Genomic DNA, 13,106 nt, shown 5'->3' with positions numbered 1-13,106 from the left:
TTTGTCCATTCTTCCCTCTCCCACCCACCCATACCCCTCCCCTCTCCGTTTTCATCCTGCATCTGAATTTGCAGAGCTCAGCATTCCTCTGTACAGTCACTTATATATATATATATATATGAAGGCGGAAGGAACAGTGTGGGGTGGAGAAGGGTGCAGCGAGCTGACAGGAAAAGGACTGGTGTAGAATGTGGGATGCATCACAAGAAATACCCCCCACCTCCCAATTAAAGATAAGGGTTTTTATTATTGAACAGCTGCCCAGCCAATGAGGTGCCAGCATGGGAAAATACAGCAGCATGACGGCAGAGGGGCTGGTGGGTAGGAAGAACTGCAGCATGTGTGTGTGTGAGAGAGAGAGAGGGAGAGAGAGTAGTTTCTTCTACTACTCCTACTGATTTCATCAATTTAACACTCGGGTCCCTAGGCTAGAGGCCGTACAAAGGGAGTGTGTGTGTGTGTGTGTGTGTGTGTGTCTGTGAGATGTAGTGGTGAGCAGGAGGCAACAGAGGAGCAACCTGGGACACGAGAGATACCAAGCGCCCATCTCCAAGAGCGCAGCAGGAAAGGGGGAAAGTGCCCCCTGAGAAGAGACTATAAGTGCAGAATAAAACAAAATAAATAAATAACTCAGTTGCTCTTTATTTAGCCGCCCGCGCGAAAGTGTCCCACCAAGTTTCCGGCCAGGTGGACGCCAGCGCTCAAGGTAAGGGCAGCACTCCATCTTCTTCTTCTGAGGTCTTCCCTGAAGTGAGCACTTTGATTTTTTTCTTTTTTTTCCATTGGGGGTCTATTCTCATCCTCTCCTCTGCTTTAGAAGCAGTTGAGGAAAATGAGTAATGGAAAGTGTTGTTATTATGAGTTAAATTTGTTGTTACTTTTTAAACTGTACCTCAACTGAGTTTTGGACAGAGGAGAATTGTTGCGGGGGGGGGCTGAATGGGATAGCAGTGAACGTTCGGAGCTCCTAGGTGAGATAGCGTGAGGCTGTCAAATGCTGCAGTGTCCCGTTACGTCCCGTGCTGAGGATGCTCCAGTGTCTTCTCCCCACCCCTCCCACCGCACCAACTGGAGTGCTTGGCTCGGCATTTCCTTTTGCAGAATGGACACAAATCCGCTCGCGCTTTCCACTGAAGATCTACCCAACGGTGTCCTATTAAATGTGGTGAAAAATGTACTTCTGGCAAATTTTTGATTTTTCTGATGATCACTCTTGTTGGAGGGGCAAGTGATATCTGGTGCCTGCTTAACATAAAATATCTAATTTTCAGATACGGTGTCTTGTACAGATGCCCAGCAAAATAAAATATCAGACATCATGCAGTTGTGTGTGAAGCTCTGCATTACACTATTATTTCAGATGGTCTAGTGCTGATATTTATTATCACCTCAGCAAAAAAGAATGGAATCTGGAAGCTGCACACCAGCATTCATCTGTAATGCGATGAATGTTGTTTTTTTTTTTTTTAAGGTTGGTTCTTTCTAAAACATAAAAATGTTCATGAAGGTAGATAGAAACTGTGATCCAACACACTTCTGACAATGCAGTTTGTATTGAGTGTCGTTCTTGACAGTCAAGCTCAGCACATCAGCTGATGAAGGGGGAGGTGTTTGTAGAGGGTGAGGGAGGGGGCTGGCAACTCTGTACGGGACTGCAGTATTGTGGCAATTTCCCTTACAGACTTGGCTAGGCGGGATGCTCTGATGCTCTTACATCTACTGGTGACTTGGCATCAAACCTCTGGCCGTAGACTGGTTGACACACTTTGGAGGGTGGAGCCTCACACAGCATGGAAAAGGGTTCAATTAAGGCATATATGCATACTTTGACTGGTGCCCCATGGCTTTAATATCTTGAAAAGAAACAATATTTGACACAATCAGACTAAATATATGCACCTCATTTGTTCTCAAACATTGTGGTTTTCTTTTTTTCCCCATCTACAGATAGGTTTTTTAATGTCTTTCCGGGCCTTCTGGGTGAATTCTTTTCTAGTTGTTAGAGATCACTGTTTCTTCCTTATTCATTGATACTACTCAAAGAAATTAAATAATACAATAATCACATGAAGAGATAGATTCAGTTTTCAATGTGTTCATTATGTTGGTAAACTCTTCTTATGACAGGCTAAAGAGGGTAAGGGATGTTAAAGATGAATGTCTGTTACAGTTCAAGCAGGGTTTTGGAGTCTGAACACAACCAAGAGGAAAAACCTTTTTTGAGACAATAATAATAATAATAATAATAATAATAACAATAATAATTTCTCTACATTTTATATTTGTATTAAATTAGTTGTTATTGAAATCAAGAGAAATATATATTAATGTTTTATTGCACTTGCATGTCAGCATATGTGACTGTAGGGAAACACTTCCACTGGGACAAGTGATAGCCCTTTGTAGCTTTTTTGGATGCTGATATTGGACATATCAGTGTGATACTTAAAATTGCACAAACCTGTTGTCGCATAAATGCACCTTTTTCTCGCAAAGCCTTGCACCACTGTAACACAGCGGATCTCTTTTCAAAAGAGGCAAGTACTGCTCCTGTATGAAGGTTTATTGGGGGGGGAATTTGTTGCCCCTCCTTTCACGCTGCGAGGCCCCTCCAATAGATCATCGTCACATCTCTCTGTCAGCAGTGGTTGTAAAAAGAATGGAAATTGATGCTGGCTCCTTAAGCTTTGGATGAGCCAGGAAAGAAAGAACAAATGGGAAAAAAAATGCAGTACTGCAGCACTATAAAATCCCAGACGTCTGTGGTGGGGGGACCAGGGTCTCTAATGTGATTGCCTGATCATTATTGTGAATCATCGTTTCAGCCACGTGGAGGCAGTGGCTGCTTTCCAAAGGGCAAGCAGTTTAGTGGGCAGAGTGCTCAGGGTCGTGGGGAGGTACTGGTACACTCTGTGTTGGAGGGGGGTCTTCAGGTTTCCTCCCCAGGAAGCCTCGTCTATGTCCCCCTAGGAGTAGGTGGGCTGTTCAGTGGATTGAACCACTGTGAAATCCAATCACGTTTTTCATTGCTGTTGCACAGCTCTGCAATTCACTCAAAATTCTAATTCTATTACTTTGCTCCCATGTCACACCTTCATTCTGTATCAGTGGTATTGAAGGCCTTGAGCACTGAGAATGTAATGAAGGTGCATATGAAAATGAGGAACACTTAAAGAAATCCTGTCAACACTAAAAAGGGAAGTGGTCACATTGCAGCAAGTCTTACCTGATCTGAAATTATTGCAGCCACTCTTCAATGGACCATCCCTTGGACTCCATAGAAGGAAACTTCCCCATGATGAAGAACATCTCAACTTACCTCACAAACACATAATGGTTCATTCTCTTCACATTCAGCTTGGCCAGATCTGAGGCTCTGAAAAATGTGTTTCATTATTCTTATGTTTTTGGGAACTCTTCAGAATGACTATTTTTGTACCTTCATCCACCACATAATCTTCTCAACTGGAACCCACTCAAAGAAATCACTGACAGGACCATTGTGATGACTGCACAGTCTTTCCTCTGTTGTCTTATGGTTTAAAATAAATAGGAAAGCATTGTGCTTCAATGCACAAGGTTTTACAGGATTCAGGTTGATTACCTAATCCATAAGAAACCAATGAATTTTCAAAACTGGCTTTGAATCCTATTTCAAAGATAGAAAATCTTAAGTCATCTCATATACTTCAGAAATTTGGTTTAATTAATGATTGCCTTTTTATTTATTTGTGACAGGTTTACTCATAAAAATGTGGATAATGTACATAATCTACATTAATTCTAAATACCTTCCTCTAAAGTAACAACATGAGGTTACCTTACAGAATTTGACTTGCCAGGCTGAAGCGTAGAGGTACCTGTTTAATTTGAAGCTGCCTGATAAGTCCTTGCATGAGCAGTATCCCAAAAGCAGATTCATCCATTAATCACTTAGAAAAGCTGGCTTAAAGTCCTACATAACAGTGATTACACACTGTCCCATTACTGTTTCGTTTAAGATTTTATTAAGGGCCTCTTAAGATTCAACGCAACGTAATACCCCTATAGATAGTAACCAGCATCTTAAAGCATTTTTAGTCATTTTTAGTCAGTACAGCAACACTTAGATTTTTTTCTGATATTTATATCTTTTACATATTATACATTTGTTTTGAAAAGCTTTATGTGATTAAAAAAAAGCAGCAGCTACAGCAGTTATAGCTATAGATTGTGACCAAAATGGGCTACATTATAGCACTCTTGAGTGAGGTGCCATACCTGGATAGCACCAGTGAAACTATTCAGTTGCATAAACAGGGGAAAACTCTAAGCACTCTTGCTTATATATATATATATATATATATATATCACTTATATATTTATATATTTATATATAAGTGATGACTTGTCTGATGTCTCTGCTCAAATCTGAGATAGATGGGTTTGGGAACAAAAAGTATTGAAGACATGCAGGTAACTTAGAAGTATTAACTCCTGGAAATGGACAGAAGTAAACAATGAGTTGGCGAAGTGGGAGTACGGTGTCATCACCTAGTCATTGTGTGCTCTGAATAGGCAAAAAAAGTGCAGTTCTCATTACTCCAGACTGCGGTTCGATTACCTTCGATGATAGCTATTTGTATGTAAATGAAAATTGCTTAGGCCTGGACTTCATCAAGGCTTTGTGAAGAAACAGCTCAGAAGAGCCCCTCATGCTGGTCTTCCCCAGGAATGGGTGGGGTGCAGTGTTCTCTAAAGGGTGTGAGATTGCATGCTGGGAGCTCATTCTCACTTACGGTGCACTAATGATGCCTCACTACAGGGTCGCAGAGCTGCCAGAAGGCTTACTGCTAGAATGCAACATTAATTCAGCCTTGAAGAACCTAAAAATCACTCAGACAAGATTGTGTTCGGAATGGACTGTAATTCTAGGGAAAACTTAAGGTGTTGGGAATACTGAAAGACTACTTTGCTATACTGTATAGAAACTGAAAATATAAATGTATGCACTTTGAACGAGGTAAAACTGCTTTCAGAAAATAGCTTCAAAATTATTAAAATGGTTTTACTACTGTATACTGAAAAACATGAAAGGAAGCTTCAAGGGTGCTCCAAGCACATATGCATATGATCATATGATCAAAATGAAAAATGCATTGTTTCCATTTTTTTATACTATTGTTCCCTATCCGGGGTGCGGTGGTGCAGTGGGTTGGACCGGGTCCTGCTCTCCAGTGGGTCAGGGGTTCGAGTCCCGCTTGGGGTGCCTTGCGACAGACTGGCGTCCCGTCCTGGGTGCGTCCCCTCCCCCTCCGGCCTTACGCCCTGTGTTGCTGGGTAGGCTTTGGTTCCCCGCGACCCTGTATGGGACAGGTGGCTCAGAAAATGTGTGTGTTTTCTATCTTACATGAACTTTAAGAACTTTTGTTTGGAAAGATCAAGAATTTCCATACTATTTTTCATTTCACAGTGGGAAATTCAAAGCACCATAGTTTAAACAACAACAACAACAACAACAACAACAACAATAATAATAATAATAATAATAATAATAATTGGCCAGGAGAACATGTTTCATCTCATAGCCTTAATTTTTTCTCTGGTTACTTCACTCCAGGTTTGCCTTTACTGCTGAATGACATCGCAGACATCTTCAGTGTGTAATACTGTCTGGTGTATGAGAAAAGGTGTACTTCAGCATTTTGTATAACTAGAATGTGCCCTGCCTTGGTGGGGGTGTGGTGGTGCAGTGGGTTGGACCACAGTCCTGCTCTCTGGTGGGTCTGGGGTTCAAGTCCTGCTTGGGGTGCCTTGTGGTGGACTGGTGTCCTGTCCTGGGTGTGTCCCCTTCCCCTTACGCCCTGTGTTACTGGGTAGGCTCTGGTTCCCTGTGACCCCGTATGGGACAAGCGGTTCTGAAAGCGTGTGTGTGTGTGTGCCCTGCCTCCTGGCCAATGGCATTACTCCCATTTCTCCTTTTCTATCTGGGAACACTGTCTCCAGTCAGATGGATGTTAATGTCACAGACAAATATTTGGAGGGGAATGAATTATTACTACCTTCAGAAAGTACAGGAAAACACGGCCTTCGTTCAAGGTTCTTTTGGGCACCTCTGATGCAATGGTCAGCCAAATATAAATCTTTCAAAGCTTGTTTGGAAAGAAGCAATAGGAGAACATTAATTCCACCTCAACTGATGTTCTTTTAAATTTTTCTTCTTATTGGTACATGTTGGTGTCAGTTTCCAATGGTAAAAGTTGGTGCTACGTTCCTAAATTATCTCATAACAATCCAGTATTAATGACATAAAGCTATGGTTTTGAAAAGACATATCATCCACAATGGCCTTGGAGGAACCCTGTGAACCCTTCCTTTATAAATTTTAACACTTCTGTTAACTCGTTTTATCCAGAAATTAATTTTCCATACTACTTATATCTCAAGAATTTTTTGCAAGTATACTTTGTTCCGGAGACTCCTGCTCTTTGGAATTCCCATTGCCTTGCTCTGCTTACAGCCCCGGTGTTCCTTTATGAGAGACGTGTACCTCTAGGGTGTCCACACTGCTGCTCGGTTCATAGGTTTTGAGAACAAATTGCAACATTGGCTGGACTAAGGTGTGATGGAACTGAGTTCCATGTCCCTCTGACCACCTCACCTTCCTTGGTAGACTCGTAAATTGGTTTTGCTGATACAATTTTCTGCCGAGCCTTTGAAAGCAAAGGGCTTTTCAACAATGTGTTTCAAATGAACTTTTGTGGCCCTTGTGACTGAGCACTGAATCCCGGGCAATGTGAGCTGTGTGTAAGACCGATCTGGGAAACCAGATGGCTTGCGGACTGCTTTGTAGATGATGGGATGTATGCTTGGGCATTGCAATATGGAGTGAATGGACTGGCAATATGTCTGAATGTTACTGAATTATTAACCGCATCTTGGCTTTTGTTACATGTTATTATGACTGAGAAATAGATTAAGCCTACATCTTTGAATGACTGAAGGAAATTAGACATGGACAATTCCTTGAGTAGGAGGAACATAGTTCTATCGTATTATGCCAGTTTAACTGATGGTGAAGGTTTCATCATGTTACAGGAGAGTGGGCTTGTCTGCGTGTGTGTGGGTAAAGCCTCCTGTAAACGCATCATATGTTCCAAGTAACAGGGGAGGAACCACAGAAACCCACAACATCTAATCATGAAGCTGCTATACCAGAAAGAAATATTTAACAAAATTTTATTTTTATTTTTCCCCAAGGACAAGAGATGATGACCTTGCCTGTGGTGTGCACTTTTTCAGTAATATGTTTGCTCATATATTTGGAAGTTTTTTTTTTTTTTTTTAAATTTGGCTTTTCTTTTCTCAACCTGTTATTGACACGATACACATTTTCACTGTATTACACTATAAACTGCATCTTCAGTATGTGTTCCCTTGTTGAAACTCACATCTATGGAATTCTATAACACATTGTCCATGAAGTTAATCATATTATTTGCTTTCATGTTTTTTTTTTCAGTTTTTCCTCAACAATTTTTTTCAAAATAGGGACATTTAGCTCTTAACCTGTGTCTGGCTATGGTCTCCTCAGATTTTAAGCAAAAAGAAGTGTAGTGGTTAAAGACACAACCTTACAACTTCAACAGGGCCACAATGTAGTTTTTCTTACTTTCGTCTGAAACAAGTTCTTTGTGTAAATAGTCATGTGTGACTGAAAGCCTCTCCCAATTAAACCACTGACATGGGTACAATGATAACATTTGGAAGTGCAGGCGGCTCTGTGCAGTGGGAATTGAAAGACCAGTATTAATGAAAGGCTTCAGCAGAGAGCGTTATATTTTTTGCTGGTATTTTATTCATATTTATTAAGTAATACTGTGCAAAATTTACTTAGTATACTGTAAAAAAAGAGTATTGTGCAATTGTTTTATGACCTCTCGGCTTTTTACTTTCCGTGGAAAGGTCTATGATTTTTAAGTATACGTTAACATAAAAAAGGTAGTTGCTTCGGCCTACGCTTCAATAGAATAGCCAGTTTTGATAGCATAGGCACTCCCCATCCTTGTGCAGCTCATCGATGATGAATACCAGTCTGTTTTCTTAGTTGCTTCCACATCGCAGACAGTAAACCTATTACAGCTATGGCTAGCCAGTGATTGCTTCTGTTTCAACTTCTTTGCCTTGTTTTAGCTAAGGAGACTCTGAATGTTTGAAAGCCTGAAAGATGTGTTTTTGCAGTATCCATGGATGCTCAAAAACATGACATTGGGGGGTGGGGGGCCTGAGGGGGGGGGACTTTCTCTAATATCTCAGTTTTTTTTTTTCTTATGATGCCTGATTCGGGTACAAGTTGTATGTTGATAATACTCAATCATAAACAGTCACAAATTACATGCATTTTTTCAGATTCTGACAAGACCTTGCTAAAAAAAAAAAAAATGTGCCCACTTGTATTTTTTTACTGATGTATTTACAGGGTTCTGTCGATTTACAAACTTTACCTGAAGTTTTGGTATAATGGCTCTTGGATTTGATACCTAATTTTTGACTTCAAATTGGAAAAATTAAATAAAAAAAAATCAATTTTCAATTGAAAAAATAAAAGAAATATAATGAAGAAATTTCTCCAAAGCAGATACCAAATATACAGACAAACAACAAAGAAAGAAAGAAAGAAAGAAAGAAAGAAAGAAAGAAAGAAAGAAAGAAAGAAAAGTCACTCGTACAAGTAAAATGAAGTAATGTACAGATACTGGCAGTATCTGTAAATGGCAAAACAATATCTTTACAAAGAGTACCATCAGCTGTTTTCTGTTGTCTCCTGTCTTGTGCTAGCTTTTTTTTGGATACATTTGTGCAGTAGTAGTGCAAGATTGACTGTCAAGCCTTTTCCCTCCTCCAGTCACCCTGCTTTACAAACAACAGTTTTTTCTTCACTCGGTAAGTACAGTAACAGTTCATTACCAATAAATTACATTGTTTGATTATTTTAAATTGTTGTCTGGAATTATTTTTTCAACATAACTTTCATTTTTGAATGTTCACTTCTGTCTGCTGGATATAATGCAAACACAATTTCTTTCCAAAATGTACTTTGTGAAAACATGCCAGTGAATGACCTCAGTAAGTGTTTCATAATCATGAAGCATTTTATACCATGCTGAAATCAAAGGATGATAGTTATATAGGTGTTTTGCGGTGTTTTATATAATGTATTATGCATTAAGTTTTCCCATTTAAAATAATGTGAAATAGTTTTTTGGTATCACTATTTTCAGGAGTAAATTCATTTAATAAATTGAGGGATTGCTATATTCATTTTCGTCTTCTAATAACCTTTGGGTTATAAAGTGAACCTGACACTGTTTAGTCATGCTATTTTTAACTAAAGCATTCTGTGCCATCTACAGCAGCCTATTTACAACCTAGACTACATATTATATATGTCTCACAACGCCAATCCCTTACTCTGCTGTAGAGCTGTCTCCATTTCCCAAAAAGGCTACACATTAACTGGATGATATTCTGTTTGACCTTGGAGACTGATGAATGCATCCTTGGAGACTGTCTTTTTTCACTCTTGTATTGCTAACCAGGCCACTTTTTATCAGCAACAGCAAGCTTCTCTTCAGTAGACTGGCCAGACAGTGTGTTTCAGTCCCTTTTTGTTACATTTACTTTCACCGATTAGTTATCTGTACACTTGTGTAAAGAGAAGAGGTCTGGATTGTGTTTGAACTCCCTATTTGTTCACCACAGCTTAGCCACCTGGTTTGACTGACAAGCTCCTTAGCTATCAGTGTTTGCAAACAGGTCAGAGGGAGGTAACTGGAAAAGGGAGTAGGACAGCCACCTCTACCTCCGAGAGACCTAGAAGATTCATATATACACACTTTAGCCTGGTTGTGTCAAAGAGTTTCGATTTGGTGCTATAGCTAAACAATACCCTTCACACAAACACAAAGCGATGTAATCTTTTAATGTCAGAATGCTCAAAATCAAGGGGTGCGGTGGTGCAGTGGGTTGGACCACAGTCCTGCTCTCCGGTGGGTCTGGGGTTCAAGTCTTGCTTGGGGTGCCTTCCGACGGAGTGGCGTCCTGTCCTGGGTTTGTCCCCTCACTCTCCGGCCTTACGCCCTGTGTTACTGGGTAAGCTCCGGTTCCCCGTATGGGACAAGCGGTTCTGAAAATGTGTGTGTGTGCTCAAAATCACAGAAATTTTGAGGCCTTATATTTTGGATGTGGTCATGCTATCCTTTTTCTTTTCTTTTTAAGTTTTTTTCAATCATTTTTGTCCTGTGCTTTGAGCAGATACTGTCCAGTCATATATCTCCACATTTCCAAGAACTGCTTATTTAGTTACGGTCAAGGTGAAACTGACCCTGTCATGGAATGCAAAGTATATAAGGCTGGTTGCACGCAGGAAAGGACTAAAGTTCATAGCAAGGTCATGAACATACTGTTTTTTAAAATAGTTTTATAAAACCAGCACAACTTTTCATTACTGGTACAGAAAAAATCTATCTTTAATATTACTAAGGTGACATTAATAAAATGCTTTAACTATGCTGTTGCATTTGGAGACTGATGTGTTTAGCCTTAAGCAAACTGGATAACAAAAAATATCCAACCAAAGAAAATAGGGCACAGACATGAATAAAAACAAGATCATGAATAGAAAAGATTATGAATAAAAAAGACACAGTAATGAAGCACCTCATCTGATGAACCAGTTGTTCTGGGTGGGAATTACTTAACATGGCAAACTGAGCCTCCACTGCTAATATTCCTCAGCCTTTGTTTCAAGTTTGAAAAATGCTGGAAAATTCTGTTCCAACAAGGCAAACTGTAGCGCTGGTATGCTATAGCAGGCCATAAACGCAGTCTGAAGACAGGTGACGTAATGGTTAACGACCTCTCCTTGTCGCCAGATGGTATTTATTTCTCATCTCTAGAGGGTTCCTGCTGTTGTAACCTTATGAAAGATGCTTAAAGTAAATTGCATCACAGTTTTCAAAAGCCAGAATTTTAACCTATTTAAAATTCTTTTAGTTTAACATTGCTTAGAAGCAATATCATGAAATTTATCTTTTTTTTTTTAAAAAAAAAAATCTTAAGTTCATTAACATGGGTCAGATATTATTGCATCAGCAAAGGTAAATGTTCAGAGGGACTGCAGAAGGAAGGAGGAGGGGTGAAGAGAACGGGGCACCTGTGAATGAGTCTAGATGCCAGGCTTTTCGGTTAGCGGCAGTTAGTGCCTCCGCTGCGGTGCTTCTACGGTTGCTGGCACAGAACAAAAATAGTAGCTTTTCACTGGTAGGACTCAGGCTACATGCAGGGAGTGCCTGACCATGAAACTACACTTCAACACGATCACGATGCACAAGGAGTAGATGGAGAGAGGAGAGCGAGAGAAAGGGAGTGCGAACCGACTGCAGCTGGGACTCAGAGTACTGCAGTGAGCTGCATAATTAATCCAGGGGGGAGGGAACAGGGAGGAGCTGGAGGCGGGATTATGCAGACTCAGCATCCAAGCCAAGCCATTCTGCAGTCGATGAGAGAGGGAGACAGAGAGAGATTTGCTTGCCGTTGCATCCAGGGCTTTTTCTCTTTTCATTATGAAGTCTGCACTCTAATCAAGATGTGCTGAAGTAAGGATGTGTAAGCAAAGCATGGAGTGAAGTTACACACTGGCAATTTGATCTAAATAGATATGGAGGAAAAAACACAGTGACAGAGACACACGCACACGATCATCGCTGTGTTCTGAGCCGGGTTTGAAACACAGTCTTTTTCTCAGCAACTCGGAGGTCAATGGGCCCTGAAACTGCCAGGAAAGTGGGATGACAGAGGTAGGGGGTGCAATTGTGCAGACGCATCAGAGCTACACAATCTGGTCCCGAAGGCTTGTCGTTTCCCACCCCCGTCTGCTGCTCTCTCCCTGCCAGAACCGGCTTCCCTCTCAGCCATTGGAAACCATGTGCCGCAGCCTGCTTGTGAGGAGTGTACTGGTGTATTCTCATTCGAATCCTGCGATGCCCCCACCCCCACGTCTTGTGTAGTTCTCCAGTCACTGGAGCCACCAGACCCAATCAAGTGCTCAAACAAATCACATATTTTGTGACGGTTTCTGATCTGCATTTGCCACTGAGATAAAGGGTGTTTAATTTCACTAGTGAATGTTTTCCTTAGGATTTTAAGATCTTTATTAAATATTTAAGATGCTGCTTGGGCTCTGTTACACAAGGAAAGTAAACCTTGGGGTGCATAGTGATACATACAGTCCTCCAGAACACTAGAGATGTTGTCATTATCCATAGCCAGCACTGTGGAAAGTAAACCAAAGCCTTTCAAGGCAGCTTCTGTACAGTTTGGGGCCTAATAATTACAATTTCCAGGTTTTTGATCCAAGAAGCAGAGAATATATAGCTGGAATGTGGCCAGCAGAAAGAGGGTGTGCTCTGGAGACCAAGCATTGTGTTTGACTTAGCAGCAAAGCACCTCAGCTGATGAATCACTCACTTTTGTTAACTAGATACCCCTGTCAGGGGTACAGTGGTATAGATCCTATGTCATAATTACTCTGACTTGACTAGGAGAGGTTTACCCTTGCCAGGGTGACAGATCATCACTGGGTCGCCCCACACATACACACGTATACACGCACACACGCACACACAGGCCCACAGTACAGGCAATTTTTAAGGTCACCAATTGATCCAAAACAAGTCTTTGGACTGTGTTAGGAAATAGGAGCACCCAGGAGAAACGCACAAAAACCTTGAGAGAACATCCAAACTTGACTAAAGTTATTGATTATTGTTAGCTCCATTAAAGTAGAAACAACTATAACAACTGCAATCACGTTAGCACAAGGAATTGTGAGCACAGTCATCAAGATCACCCATTAGCAACAAGAGCTTCTATCCCAGCCTTCTCAATAAGATGTGGGTGAAATTATTGTCCCTTATTTTTATGGCCTGTTTAGGACTTTATACTTTATGATCTGATTACCCCATATTCAGGGATTATGTCATTGCAGATTAATTTACATTTACATTTACATTTATTCATTTAGCAGACGCTTTTGTCCAAAGCGACGCACACCTCAGCAAAAGTAC

At 40.7% G+C, this 13,106-nt stretch overlaps 1 protein-coding gene across 2 annotated transcripts in view; it reads left to right on the top strand.

The window, feature by feature from the left end:
• Positions 1 to 298: 298 nt before the first annotated feature.
• The window catches only part of LOC108939057 (synaptotagmin-2-like), a 95,266-nt gene continuing 82,458 nt past the window's right edge, over positions 299 to 13,106 (top strand). The window contains exons 1-2 of one of the 2 annotated variants that reach the window (XM_018760166.2): positions 299 to 317; positions 650 to 706. The gene's annotated coding sequence lies outside the window, so the exon portion shown is untranslated. The other variant, XM_018760168.2, reaches the window with a different exon arrangement.

This window comes from Scleropages formosus, chromosome 19 (genome assembly GCF_900964775.1).
Source record: "Scleropages formosus chromosome 19, fSclFor1.1, whole genome shotgun sequence".
Lineage (NCBI taxonomy): Eukaryota > Metazoa > Chordata > Actinopteri > Osteoglossiformes > Osteoglossidae > Scleropages > Scleropages formosus.
This window is presented reverse-complemented; position numbering and strand designations above follow the sequence as displayed.